The sequence below is a fragment of the Habropoda laboriosa genome, unplaced genomic scaffold (genome assembly GCF_001263275.1).
Source record: "Habropoda laboriosa isolate 0110345459 unplaced genomic scaffold, ASM126327v1 scaffold102, whole genome shotgun sequence".
Classification (NCBI taxonomy): Eukaryota; Metazoa; Arthropoda; class Insecta; order Hymenoptera; family Apidae; genus Habropoda; species Habropoda laboriosa.
The window spans coordinates 2,971,069-2,986,485 of NW_017100262.1; the positions used below are offsets into that span (position 1 = coordinate 2,971,069).

Below are 15,417 nucleotides of genomic sequence, written 5' to 3' on the forward strand. Positions count from 1 at the left end.
GCCGCAGAATTCCTATCTATAAAAGTCTCGTAAAACATTGGGTATTTCTGAAACAGCTCGATCGTAGCCAAATACCTGGTCAGTAAAACGGAATGTAGCTATAACTATGAAGAAACCGAACCATGAAGCTTTACTGCTAAATTTCACACAGAGTATCCCTTGGTTCCTACTCGAGAACCGATTATCATCCTTCATTCCGACATTTTTCAGTTATATACACAAATTAGTTATCGAACACGAGAACCTGTCTCGACCGTCTTTCTACTTAAACCACAATTTTTCAAACGTACATGCCTAAAGAAATTTCCTAAAAATCGCATTAGCATCTTGTTAAACACTAGATTATCGCTCATTAGCGAGTACATTATACCTGATAGAAGTCGCCGGTTTATCCAGAGGAAGTTATATGGAACAACCAGTTCCATGGAGAACTCGTCGAATTTTTTGGGCGAACCAGTCTCTCTCGATATCCACGCCTCGCGGATACCTGTAGAAAAAGGCGTAACGTCGATACGCGATAACCGTAACGACTTATCGATCGACGAAACCTGCTTCCCACCGGTCTCTTCCTCTCTCTCTCTCTCTCTCTCTTTTTTTCTCCTTCTTTCTTTCTTATTCGTTACCCTTTTCTCTTAATCCGTCTGTACGTTCCCGAGGCGGTCTCGGAGACGCGAAAAACTGATAGAAAGGACGTTACACGCGGCCAAGTTTCGCGGTGGCGCAGCAACAAGATAAACTGAACAAGTTATCGGCTGCGGTTACCTGCGGTTACTGTACGCGCATATGGCGCGCACCGGTCGATTAATGTCGCGGCCACGGTCGCTACACGATTTCCGTTCGCTCGAGCGATTCCTCGATTGCCCGACGCACACATAGACAGGTACAGCCGCAGAGAGAGAGAGAGAAATACCTCTTTCACCTCTGTACAGAGGCAGTTTTGCTGGAATTACGTCTAAGGTATGATGCATTTTACCGCTCGGTCAGGAGACGCGATAATTGCATTGTAACGATTAATCTGCCGCGTGTTGGGGACGGTGTGTGTAATAGTTTCGTGGGTTTTGTGTTGGAGAGGAGAGAGATGTTTCTTCGGTTGATCGGTGAATTGTACGAACGAGGATATTAACACAGATTTAAATGTTGCTCTCGGGGAATTGGCATTATTGGACTGCGGTTTTTTTATGCAAATTCAGATTTTCGTCATAATTCAGCTACGTGAAGTCAGCTACGCATTACCGCGCAAAGATAGTTCCTGTGTTTTTGTTTACTATCGATTTTCCTCGCGATAATGTACAAATTTGTTAAGAAATTTTTAAACTTCGGAAACCTTCTCTACTGCTCTCGAGACGCTCGCGAGATGTTTGACGGCGACAGGAGAATATCGCCGAGAGCGAAATATTCCGCGGTTGGTGACAATCGTCATATGCGCATTATTCCGCTAACGAAATAAATTTCAAAACTACACGACTAAAGTGAGAAATTTCCAGCGGTGATTAAAAATTTACCATCGATCACCCGCGTTACACTTTAAAGTCTGCCGCAGCAGCGAAAGGGTTGAGAATCCGACTCCTTCTCTTCCAACTCCGTCCGATCAGTTCGCCTCGAGCAGAAATCATCTTCGAGCCGGATTTCCATGCAATTACAGGAACACCAGGCTGTCAAGGTTCAGTATCACCGAGGGTCTGCATCCATGGAGATGAAAGGGGAGCGACCAGAGTGGAGGAGCCGGTGGCATCCCCATGGAGCGCCTCTTATTTCCTTCGTTCGTTCGTCGTTCCTTTCTATTAGCTGCGATTTCAAATTCTCTTCAGCGATATTGCACAGCGTTTGCCCGTGGACCAAGCGTCTTCTTCCCTCGCCTCTGGTGTCCTCTTTCTCGCGACGACACAACGAACCTCCGCCTATCTCGCTTCCTCCCTTATTCTCCAGATATACCGCCGTTACTCCTCTTCCTCGCGCTACTTCGCGTTGCTAAATAAAAGATTCAACGTTGAACGACGACTGCTCCCTGAACGCTCGTTCCTTCCACGCCCCTAATCTTTTCCCCACCGTGATTACCGCGACGAAATCGAGGCTAGCTCCGACGTCGACGACGTTGCGGGCGTGTGTTACCATCGAACCTTGCCGGAGGAACGCGAGAAAGTTTCGGCGTTATCGGATTCCTGTGTCCGACGGTGGAACGTTCCCGTCGCGAGACCGCTTTAGCCGCGGAAGTTGTTTCCCTTTCCGGGGGGAAAAAGAAGAGGGAAGAAATAAATCCTTCGTCCTCTTCTATCCCTCTACAGGGGATGTTCCACGCGTTGTTGTTTCTCTCTCTCCCTGTTTCTCTTACGTGTTTGCCGTGGAATTTTATTGTTCCGAAGATTAAGAGCTCGTCGAGAGTGGTTACACTCTAGCCGGTGTCGAGGAATAGAGGGGCTCGTTTAACGAATTAAGCATATATCGTTTTATCGAGACAGAGGCCACTTGAGCGAAATCAATATTCCGGCGCAACTTCCGTGCCAACCGTGTCCCGCCTGCTGAAATATCCGAGGAAATAACGGAGAAGGCTTAGGCGTACGCTCTCGATTAAAAGTGACACGATTTTCCTGGTGAAATATCGACAGGTGATCGAGAGCTAATGGGTGAACGGGGGGAGATATCTGGATCGGTCACGGTTATCCGGCCAATTAGAGGAGAGCTAGTGTGTAATAAAACTTAACGCCGTGGATTAGAGGGGACGATGTGTCTTGAGAGGGTGTTTGGTTTAACGCACGGCCGAGCTGTGGATGTCGTTTTTAACTGTTTCTTTCGATTCAGTTCATTTCGTTTCACTTCATTTTTGCATTCTGAAATGGGGATTGGATGGAGTACTTTGCAGGCAGATTCGAATTTTGACCGATGAGCATTTGGGAAAATAGAAACAGTGCTTCCAAGTGTACTTAAATTGAATGTTTTGCGAGTTCTTTGAAGAAATAAAAAAGGAGCTATTATTGTTTCTTCGTGTAAATTATTATTTCTTTAAATTATTTAAAATTAGCATTTCTTCGCTATCTTTGCGATCAATTATGATAACTAAGATTATAAGAAGATACATGACTTCCATACGAGTGCTATAGAATTCTCAGTTCTAAAATTCGAGTATGATACTTGCGAAAGATTCGATTTTCCCTAACATCGAACTACATTTTCAACAGCCGCAGGTACTCATTTTAGGGTTGTTCTTCAACTTGTATTGATTTTCATATGAATTCATATGCTACAGAATTCTCATTTCCGAAATTCGAGTACAACACTTGCGAAAGATTCGACTCTTTCTAACATCGACCTACGTTCAGGGTTGCTCTTCAACATTGCAACTATACTAATTGAAACTTTCTTCCTCACGAGTGCTAATCGAAACCAATGCAACGAAACTTGGTTACCGAAAATTGCCTCGGATTCGTAAGTCCACGTTGAACACGATCCCGCCCCTAATCAGAAACTTCCGAGCGTTTTCTACGAATAACCACCCGATGTGTCTCTCCTTCTTTTCCCCCCGTTTTCGTTAATATTCCACACGCGGCGTAATGAATCATCTATCCCCGAGGAGACATTCTTGCCCGTCTTCGTTTCCCCCGGTGCATTTTCTGCATCACACGGATGCCCACGTGTCCTTTAACGCCTACTCCGTCGATCGAATCGCAAGATTTTCCTCCTGGATACTAATATCCGTTGTTAGAGACTCCTCGTGTAAAAATTCCTCTATGCACACACGCACGCGCGGTATTTATCGCTGCATGCGTGTAAATAAGTTTTCTGAGCAAGATCGAGGAGTAAATAACAATTATCCGCGAACGGTTATTACAACAGGATACGAGACGTCCAGACCGCACCTCAAGGCGAGACTATTAATCAAAACGGTCTGTAATTGAAACGAGTCTGAAACTTGCAAGTTCATCCCTCGTTAAAAACACACGTCCTCGTGACTATTGGAACGCTGCTTCCTGACTCTCTTTCTCTGTGTGTGTGTGTAAGTAAGTACGCGTGTCGATGCATACGGTAGCACGAGGAGAGGACGCGTCAATTTTATCAACACCTTCGACCTTTCTCTCGTCGAAAACGCGGCGTGCGTATCCGCCTCGAGGAGATAAAGATTGCATCGCTAATGGCCGATACTAGCCATCGTGCGTGTGTATGTGCAGTGCAAGCGACGGGCGCAGCCCTAACTGTTGCATTTCGTCAACAAGAAGCACCGGCGGCCGGCCGGTCGGCCGGCGCGATACGGCGCCGCACAAGTTATTAACGACAATCGATCTAATTTTAATCTCATCTCTCGCCCACGCTGCCGCGTTCTCCGGGGGAAAGCGAGGCGTCTGGTCGCGCGACCTCGCAGGGGACACTGCTCCTGCCGCGCTCCCATTGGTCGAGAGCTCGCCGCGCCAGCGGAAAGCTATCCCCACCGTAGCGACCGTCTACGACTACCCCCACTCCTGCGCCGCCAGACGAACATGGAGGGGGCGGAATAGTGGAAGAGACGGTAGTGGGGGAAGTTGATAAGGCGGAAGAGAGATGGAGACACCGTTGGTGCACGCGAGAGAGAGATGGTCGATATCGTGGGTATCGCGAGAGACGAAGTTGAAACGCGGCGATGTTGCTTGGTTGAAGAAAGATCGGCGTGTCTGCGGGGAAAGGAGAGAAAGTGCTCGGGAATGTCGGAGAAAGGAGGAGAGAGAGATTCGTTGGGTGGGTTGGAGAGAGATGGTGAATAGTGTGTAGTGGATCGACGAGAGAGAGAGAAGAGGTTAGAAGTCAGCGATGGGTTCGAGGTGCTTTGGATTTGTATTAACGCGTGGGTGGGAATTGGGAGTGTTTTCACTGTTATTTGCGGAAAGAATTGTTCGAGGTGCGAGGATATTACGTAACGTGTATTCTTCCGAGGTAAGCTGTCAGAATCCCCCCGTGGAATTGTCGATGAATAGTTACGTCCGCATTAACACGCCAGCCTCATCGATACCCTTAACCATTCCCTAATCCCGACGATAACTCAATTGAAGCCCCCATAAAAGTGTGCGACATACGAAAATTTACGATGCAAAGCTTCGAATGCCCATCACTACGGGTAGCGTGGTGGGTGCTTGCGGTGCGATGAAGACAGACGACACCGTAAGCCAGCCACACGAGTGAAACAAAGAGGATGGTAAACAGAGAGAGAGGCTAACAGTGGCGCGTGGTGGGAGTAGGATAGAGGGCGCGTGGAAAGGGACAAAGAGGAGCGAGCGCGCAGCAGGAAAGCTGCCGGGCGCCATACTGCTTTCGTTCGTTCGGCACAGTACGCGCCCAGCGCCTACGCGGATCGTCGCGGTGCTCGTCGTCCTCGTTTGTCGTCGCTGGTGGTGTACAGTTTTTTTCCTTCTCTTTCTTTTTCTCACCCGCTACGAATTATCCCCTTGTAAACCGTGCGTGGTTCGCCGACAACGAGAAGCCGGTCGAACGAGAGACACGTCGAAACGGAGAGAGAAAAAGGGACATCGTTTCAGTTCGTCTGCAGCCGCCACCGCCGCCGCTGCTGTCGCTGTTCTTTTCTCGACCGGCTCGCGAGCAGCGTGCGTCTTTCTCCACGGTGGTCGGACACGCATAGTGCTGGAAGAAGAAGAAGAGGCGAAGTACACGGGATTTTTATCGCTGCGCCAACAAGACTGTGCCTCTGTGACAGCCTCTCTGTCTGGCTTCCGGAGCTGGCCGGCTCTACGCGTCCCGCTAGGTGAGTGAACACGAACTGTATACCGCGCGCGGATAGGTTAGGCGTCAGCCTGTTCCTTGCTGATTTTCGCCGCTACTTTCGTGTGTCACCGGGGCTAGACAGAACACCGTAATCGTTCTGCAACGCGATTGTAGCCGGGTCGTGGCGATACCGGTTACGGTTACGACGCTTTTACTTTCAATCGAGGCCGACTCGGCCTCGAAACCCGTCCACACTTTCGGAACAGCTGCTCGACGCCCGGACCGCAACCAGTCTCTACCGGCCGAACGAAGGTTAACGATGCACCACCTTCTGTATGCCGGTACCACCATTGTGTGCTCGTAGAGATTTTCCTGTACGTTGTACAGGAATCTGTGTAGAAAGCAGTCTGCGAGAAGTTACAGGACAGTCTGTTTAATCCTCTCGACGATATTTTCCATTTTAAAGTGAATCGTTATCGACGATTGAAACAATAACCGAGTGTAATAACCTATAAACGTAGTAACGAAAGAAACTGATAGCATACGAGGAAACAAGTGAATATCTGGCAATTCGACGATCGTGTTAAATTTCGCACTATCCGTTCCTATGGTTTCGCTGACAATAAAACAGTGCAGCGATTGCAGGGAATCTACCGTTATCCGGATTGATTCATGCCTGTCGATGGGCCAATCATTCGAAAGACCGCAGTTTATCATTTCGGGCGGACAGGCTTGAACGTGTTCCATGCGTTCCTGCAAACATTCGCCCGGTTGTGTATGCCTTAATTCTTGGAACGTGACTCGAGTCACTTTGAACTTTTCTTATGTTATTGAACGTAGATACATACAAAGTTACGAACGTCCAAGTGTATCGCGAGGAAAATAAAGGGAATCGTCCATTCAAGCGAGATGGTCGATATTTTGAAGGCTATCGATACTACGTGAAACAACCATTCACTGGAAACTTGTATTAATTATAGTTCGAGTTCTTCCAATTTATACTTGAAACGTGAAACCCTCCAATTAGCTAAATCAATTACAAACATCGAGTTACTCTACCCAACTTTTCGTCTTCTATATGTGTTAATAATTATAGAAGTTTTTTTATCGGTGAAACAGTGTTTAACTTTTATAAAAATGTAGTATAAGATACTTTAGAATTTTCGTTGATATTTCTCGATCGAATTTACGCCTGCAGTATACAGTGTTAGGTAATTCGTAGTGCAATATCGATCAAAAATTAGTAAAAAATATAGAACAAAGTTTTTCAAATGCTTGCATAATTTCTACAAAAATTATTTTCAATATATAGTAGTCTCTCTATAACGCGGGAAATATAATACAAATGAAGTTCCAGGGACGTCTGTTTTTTGGTCAAATTAATTAACCCAAAATTCAGAATTTTTCGTTTTTGATCGCGTTACTCGAGACATTAGCAATATTTTTATCTCATAATTTATTGAATACGATATATTCGTTAGTTTAAACATTACACTATACAAATCGCTAAACTTTCCGAATTAAGGCAGCGAACGAGGTTTCTATGTCGACAAATGCGAACGAAAAGTGATCGAAACAGGGTGAACCGAGCTCAAATTCACGGGGCACCCGGTGTGCCGTATTTCACAGCAACTCGTTACTCCCGTTTCTAAAATATCTGTCCACCCTTCCTGCCCAGAACTTCCTGTTTACTTGGCACGGGTTTTTCCCTTCTCCGCGATGTTGCATCGATCTCGTTGCCATCGAAAGTGAAACCACCTCCGGTGCTTCACGTTTGCAAATCTGTTTCACCACCTTCGCCATTCCGTCTTACGAACTTCTCGGCCGCGATTTGCATTCTATCGCTGTTTTCTCGCGATTCTCGTTTATTCGTCAGGCGAGGAGTAATAACGAGCTTGTGCACCTTGGTTCAATTGCAACGAATCATCATTTCCATAAAGTAAACACCATCAACGGCTCATGACTATTCATCGGATATTTCCCTAATGATCAATTTAAACGATAACAGAATTTCTTTTTTAGCGAGCCACACAGAGTGTATGGTTCAACCGGGTGTTTTATTGGTTAGTTCGGAATGTTCGTAACGAAATGTTGAAAGAATTGAAACTGATATATCTCTGTTTCTAATTGAGATAGCGACGAAAACCAAAAGGTGCTTTACTCGTTATTTGAGGACGAACCCAACGCACTCCTCGAATTATTCATAAGGGAAGTGCATACCGGGTGGTTCGGAAAGTTCGTAACGAAGAATTCAAAGTGATATATTTCTGTTTCTAATTGTGATAGCGACAAAATCCAAAAAGGAATTTTACTCGTTATTCGAGGACGAACCCAACGCACTCCTCGAATTATTCATAAGGGAAGTGCATACCGGGTGGTTTGGAAAGTTCGTAACGAAGAATTCAAAGTGATATGTTTCTGTTTCTAATTGTGATAGCGACGAAAAGCAAAAGGTGCTTTACTCGTTATTTGAAGACGAACCCAACGCACTCCTCGAATTATTCATAAGGGAAGTGCATACCGGGTGGTTCGGAAAGTTCGTAACGAAGAATTCAAACGGATATATCTTCGTTTCTAATTGAGATAGCGACAAAAACCAAAAAGGAATTTTACTCGTTATTTGAAGACGAACCCAACGCACTCCGCAGATAAGGTGAACAGGGAAGTACATACCGGGTGGTTCGGAAAGTTCGCAACGAAATATAATGAAAATTTCAAACTGATATATCTCCGTTCCTAATCGAGATAGCGACAAAAACCAAAAAGGAATTTTACTCGTTATTTGAAGACGAACCCAACGCACTCCTCAGATAAGGTGAACAGGGAAGTACGTACCGGGTGGTTCGGAAAGTTCGTAACGAAGAATTCAAACTGATATATCTCCGTTCCTAATCGAGATAGCGACAAAAACCAAAAAGGAATTTTACTCAATATTCGAAAGCGAATACTCCCAAGGCGAACTATATTTTCCACCGCAGAGCGTTGTCACGAAAAATTCAACATCCACGCTCCACTGCAAGAAACAGTTGTTCATCTTACGAATAATTCAAGCAGTGCGTTGAATTCGCCTTCAACCGTCGGCAAAAATACCCCTAAAACTTGAATCGCTATGTCAATTAAAAACAGAGACACGGTAGTTTAAATTTCGCCAAGGACTTTCCGCACAGCCCAATAGTAAACTCGTAGAATTCTTTTCCGACACCCACGTTTTCGGTTCAGGTTCCTTTTTTTCATACCTCCTCATTGTTACGTTCACCTTTTTATAAAAGAACGTTGACGTTTATTGTGAATCAACCCGTGCACACGGTCCGCGGTGCGTTAATCGTTTTGGAAAGTGACCGTGGAGCCGGGAGTGTATATAAGGCCAGGCAAGGATCCATGAAAGCCAGGTTCTGGTTCTCTCTCTATTCTTCGTCCTCGGCCGACGAAGGCACATATACCCAACCACCACGCCGGTAGCAGATGTTTCTTGCGGGACAGGAGACACGAGTCCTCCGCCAGGAGTCCCCGTAACAACGGGCTTCTCTTCTCTTGCTCGAAACATGAATTCCAAGTTCTCTGGACCCCTGTGCATTATGCATGCCGCGAGATCTAGCAAATATTACCATAAGTCGGTGGCTCGTTCATCGGAGAGCACTTCCTTCGCTCCGTTTCTGTCCTCGGTAACGCCGTTCTCTCGTCGAGATCCAAATCGAAATCGTCAAGTTTCCGCGGAAAGAATTTGGCTGGGACTGTTCTGCGGTGGTGGTCGGTTTTGCGGCGAACTGTATTCTTCTTCGGGAGGTTTCAGTTTGTTCCGAAGTTTCGGTGAGAAGAGTGCGACGGAACGTTGCTTAGGTTGGAGATAAAAATTGAAGTATCGAGGTTTCGGGGGAAAATTGCAGCGGAACGTTTAACACGTTAAGCGCGGCGTCAGTCCGTGGTGACTGACGGTGAACTTTCCGTTTAGGCGGCGTCGGTCCGTTGGGACTGACGGTGAACTTTTCGTTTGGGTGGCGTCGGTCCGGTGGGACCGGCAGTATCATGTTTAAAAAATAAATGTTACGCACGTCTCCTTTTTTTTGCAATTTATAAACACTTGTTCTACCAATCTGGATTGGTAGTTCTTCGTCTGAATGCCGTGTGAGCGCATTTGTTATCTTCTGTTTATAACCGAACAGCCCGCGAAGTGATCGCCGGTGTGCCGCCTAGACGGAAAGCAGAGCGAAATCGGCTCCGCGCTCAACGTGTTAATCGTAGGAAGTTGCTTAGGGTAAAAATGGAAGTCTGAGTATGGAAGTTTCAGTGAAAAAATTACATTGGAATGTTCAACTGGAGGAAGTTGCTTTTGTGGCGAGTAGTATTCTTGTTCGAGTTCATTTCGAAGTTTCAGTGAAAAGATTGCATTGGAATATATTTAATCGCCATAAATTACTTAGGTTTGCTAGTCAAAATCGAAATATAGGAGTTTGAGTGAAAAACTGTGAAAAGTTGCTTATGTTGAAAAAGTCAGAATTTTTAAGTTTCGGTGAAAAAATGACATTAGAACGTATAGGAAGTTGCTTAGGTTGAGAGTAAAAATTGAAACTTAGAAGTTTGAGTGAAAGGAAAGGCGCATTAGACTGTTCAACTTTAGGAAATTGTTTAGGTAGTAAAAAAATGTTTATCGCCGAGCAAACGGAAGGTTAACATTGGCACCAATCGTGGTCAAGTAATCGCCTGTACTTCACTTCTTAGCGGATATTCTTCAAGTTCTGTTACACACAGCAGAGGAGCCCTCTTGTGAACTGTGACACCATGAGTGACGTCCTGGAGTGCACCAAGATGGATCACTTTCCTCCACTTGCAATTCTGTCTCACACCACTCTTATTCCTCTCCATGGAACAAGACTAATTTCCCAATCTCCAGACGTATATATAAACCTATCCAAAAGTTGAAGGTTACCTTAGAAACTTCTACGAAAAAGAATTTCAATCGCAAAATAATCAAGAATGCCACCTGTCGCACAATTAACCCTTTGCGCTCGAAGATAGCTATAGCTGAATTGCAAATCATATTTATTTCTACGTTTAATATATTTTTATATCGTACAATGCCTTGCAACTGTTCATTGAAGATTGATTCTTTCAAGCCATTTCGTTGCTCAGACATTTATCAGAGGCCAGACATTTATCGCCACTCGAGCGCAAAAGGTTAAAATAACAACTACCCAACGCAAGCTGTTGTATCCGCAAAAATCCAACAGTTTAAACATTTCCTATAAAATACAAGAAAAGAAATTTGTTTTCATCCATCTACATGTCCACGAATGTTACCATTTAACACTAGATTCACGGGACGCGCCATTTTGACGCATTTCGAATTCCACTAGGACACTTACAGAAACCACTACTGCTTACTATAAATTTTATGTAAATGTATCGTTCGCATTATCGTTCATTTACAAGTTGACCCTTTGCACTCGAAAGCCCTTTTTCCTATAAGGAAGTAGCAAAAATTAATGTAGTTCACGAACAATTCACGGAGGTCCATAGACCTGCTGTCTTGGAAAATATCATCCTTAGAGTTGCCTCTAATGGTAAGTATAATGTCGCTTCTTAGTCGACTCTTGAGTGGAAAGGGTTAATACTGTATAATATTGTAGGATTTTCTTGATTACTTTTCATGTGTATTAAATTAAAAGTGCCCCACGCGCCTGTTCGCTAATATTATCTTTATTTGTCACGGAAAATGTAATTCGCTCTCTTAATATTTACGGTTCGATGGTTCTCGTTCGCCGGTCAAACACACACTATGTAGCGTCCCAAAACGCCGTAGCTCTTCGATGCTTGGCAAGGCGAGTCTTACTTATAGGAAAGAAATCAACACGTTTTCGAACTGAAACAATTATTGTATTTCTTAGGCGTGTTTTCAATAGAATGTGTTTCTAGGCGTGTTCTCGGTAGAAATGCGCGTCGAGGGTGAAAACCTCCGTGCTTTATAGCACGGAGCCGTCCACACCCGACGTGGCGGTGGTAAGTGCGACGCGATCCGGAAGACGTCGAGCGATCATCGCTTTTGGCGGCCCATGCGACACAGGACCAGAAATACTCGAGCCTCGGCGACCGCGGTCCCGCTCCGGTTCCTCGCGGGATCCCTTTGTCGAAGGCCTTATCGCGACATTGTATCACGGTTCCTGCGTCGCGGTGCTCGGGACCGAACACACCACTTACACACTAACACACTAACCCATGTTATTGTCTAAACATAAACAAACGCGCCACGCATGATCGTCTTTCGTTCGGTCTTCCTTTCCAGGCCATTCATACCAACTCTCTCCCCACATTCACTCTTTCGTACCAAAAACCCCACAATATACAGTAAATTCTCTACAAGTGTCAGTCAGTTTGGATTCTACAAGTGTCAGTATAGATGGTCCTACGCCTATGTTATCTCGCTCGCTGTCAGTCAGGCGTGTAACGCTACACCTCTCGGTTTCTTTTACGAGATTTCACGGCTCTACAATTCATAATAGAAAAATTACATTTTTTCATCTGAAATTTTTTTTAACATGTTGGTGAGATTTTTCTGATGAAAATGATATCAAACACGACATAATTTGAACAACATTTACTTATTCACTGTCACGCCAGATAGTGAACGTGTTAATAAGTAAATGTTGTTCAAATTATGTCATTTTCATCAGAAAAATCTTATCAATATGTTAAGAAAAATTTCGGGATAAAAAAACGTAAAATTAAAAAAGTTGGTATTTAAGTCGCTTGGTTTGCCTCGATCTTGTATTCGCTGTCCTTGTCTACGTTCGGCAAACTAAAAAGGCGGGCGCGAGGCTCGAAAACGTAGTCCCTGACTCTACAAGTGTCAGGTGTAGGTTCCTTGCGGACTGACACTTGTGGAGAATTTACTGTATTGTCAATTTGACGCGCTCCGTAGAGATAAGTATGTAACAAAAGTTCCTAAACCTAGCGTTAAATTCTCCCTTGGACCAATTTTCTCCCTGGGACGACCATCGAATTCAAGTTCGACCTCACAAAACTTTCGTTCCACGATATCTGGCAGTTTCCACGTTCCCCGCGCACCTGGCCAGAATTTCATATATCCGCAACGACGCGATGCGTGAAAGGGGTGAGCAGATAGGGAGAAGAAGAGGCAATTCATTCGCGGCGTCTACACTTTCTCGCGTTCGTTTCACCATCCGGCGTCTGGCAGGCGTGCAATCGTTAGCAGCGTGGGTTTGCCCTCGTGAAAACGCAGCGAAAGAGACGAGAAGAGGGGATGGATCCTAGAAGGAAGAAAATGAAGAAGAAGAAGCTGGCCAAACTTGCTACAAGGGTGGAATAGAAGCAACGTGAGACTGCTGCCAAGCTCTTCTTCTTCCCTACGACGCGATCATCCCCACTCGAGCTAGCCGAATCGAAGTGAAATGGAACTCTTTGTTTGACCGTCGGGAAAAATCCTGGTCGCTTGTCAAACTTCCTTTAAATCGGACGCCTCGTGTCTGAGCGGCGACCTGTGAGTGTCGATTCGATAGAGAGAAAAGGAGGAGAAGGCAAGGGTGGCGTGTTGCCATGGCGAATTTCGCGTGTCAATGGGATCCCTCGAACCGTGTTAACGAGAAAATGCCGGAAGCTGGGGAAATGGCCCGTCTTTTTTTCGGCAGAGTTACCTCGCCTTACTTCTTATTTTTTTTTCCCCGCTCGAGAGAATTATCGAGTGGAGGAGCCTGCTAGATTGGACTGGTAGGAGAGTACAGTGGAACGTTGATCGTTCGAGAAGTTAGCTAAGAAGAGGATCGGCCTTCGGTTTCTGTGAAACTGAGGAGATGAAAAATATGCGACAGATGTGAGGATATGTATAGAGAAGAATACACAAAGAGTCTATTGTGCGTAGAAGAACGTACTTTTAATCGTCTGGAGCTTGACTGGAGTTGGATAAGCTAGTTTATCGAGGTCTTCTGTTGTTTCGTCTCTTAACCCTTTCGATGCGACAAATTTTGGCAGATAACGCGATAATGTTAGATTCAGATGTTCCGTAACGACCGCAAAATTTTCTGTTTTAGCCGTATTATTTAAAAATTTGTTTTATCGAACGAACGTGGAAGAGTGCAGAGGATGAAATTGACCGAACATGCTGCAATAAATTTTCAAAGCGTCCGAAGGCGCCGATAGCAGTGAAATTACCGCGATAACTTTTTACACTCTTCGTTTCCCGATTGATCAGCCGTCTCAATTAACAGTCTGCTTCAGCTGTCCAAGTAAACTATCTTTATTGCTCGAAAAATACACGAGTTTGCCAGTTTTTCGCGAACGCACGCGCGAGTCTCTCGTTCTCAAGGGGTTAAAGCTACGTTTGATGGGACAGAGCCTAGCAACGAACTAGCAAAAGAATGCAATTTATCTCGGCTGGACTTGCGCGAAAAGGCAATTACATTTTTCCGTAAAAATGTTCAATGTCCAGCAGCATGGTTGTTCACCAGGCTACAAATCTAATTAGGTTACATCCAAGTTACACCTTCCAGGCTGACGAACGAATGCACGTTTAACGAGCCGCTATTCCGAGCGCGTAGAATTTTAAAAGGCCCTACCTTTCCGTCAGGGACTTCATTAGCGACTCTCCACCGCTCCAACAGTCCACTAGACGAAGTAGCAGGCAGCAGCTGTGCGTGCATAGGTGGTCGCATGATCGTCGTCCAATTCGATTAGCCTCCTCGGTGAAAAAGAAACTCGATTCACGGGAAATTCGTCGGTCGATCTTCGCGAAGACGACGTTATTTCTCTCGCTGATCGATTTCTCTCAGACTTGTCCGAGTAATTACTCTACGTTGAAACACGCTGCTTTTCAGTAATGATCTTGTAATCAGATGGTGTTTTACACTTTTGGAAATCGCTCGCAAGTGAGTGCAGCAGGTTCGAATCTTGGGTTAGGTTTCGAGCTAGGTTTCGTCTAATCTTTTAACGCGAACGAAGGCGAATGGTTTTAGACGGACGTGAGAGACGAATGTAGGGTCGTTTTGACCTATAGCAAAATTTCTATCGTACACGGGTTTTGAGAAGGAATTGTGTTATACATGTATACTTTCAGCTGTATATATTTTTCTTGCTTATCTACATTTGATACGTAACATGGGTGTATTTCCTGTACCAAACAGAATCTGAGTCGCCTGACTTTAGCGCTGTTGAGTCGAAATGACCCTGCATTCGTCGTTAGAGGGTTAACCGATTCACACTCCTCTTTTCCTCTGCTCTTTCTCTCTCTCTGCTCTTCCCTTTTTATTGTGGATGGATATTGCCAAATATTTCTTTGAAACCTGCTAATTATTTTTTATTTTTCAAATTCTGTCTGAAAAATAGAAAATTCGTCGATTTACGCGATTCCTCTCTCTCTCTCTGCTCTCTCTCACTCTGCTCTCTCTCCCCCTGCTCTCTCTCCCCCTGCTCTCTCTCACTCTGCTCTCTCTCACTCTGCTCTCTCTCTCCCTGCTCTCTCCCCCTCTGCTCTCTCTCTCCCTGCTCTCTCCCCCTCTGCTCTCTCTCTCTCTCTCTCTCTGCTCTCACCCCTTTCACGGTGGATGAATATTGCCAAATATTTCCTTGAAAAATCGAAAATTCGTCAATTTACGCGATTCCTCCCTCTCTCTCTCTCTGGCTGTTCAATATCCCTCTCTCGGTGTTTCTCAGGGCGTCGAGAGTTCATTGTTTCACGCGGCGGCGTGCCATTTAAGAAAATGGAAGAAGACGTGTCCCACGCCGCCTGCTTCC

The 15,417-nt window shown here is 45.2% G+C and overlaps 1 protein-coding gene across 3 annotated transcripts in view; it reads left to right on the top strand.

Annotated features, from left to right (window-relative positions):
* Positions 1-15,417, top strand: part of LOC108573011 (dystroglycan-like) — a 189,184-nt gene that overhangs the window by 67,238 nt on the left and 106,529 nt on the right. For 2 of the 3 annotated variants that reach the window (XM_017935364.1, XM_017935368.1), the window contains exon 1: positions 5,287-5,719. The exons of the other annotated variant lie outside the window; for it this stretch is intronic. The gene's annotated coding sequence lies outside the window, so the exon portion shown is untranslated. Of the gene's footprint in view, positions 1-5,286; positions 5,720-15,417 lie in introns of those variants that run through there. 3 annotated transcript variants of the gene reach the window in all.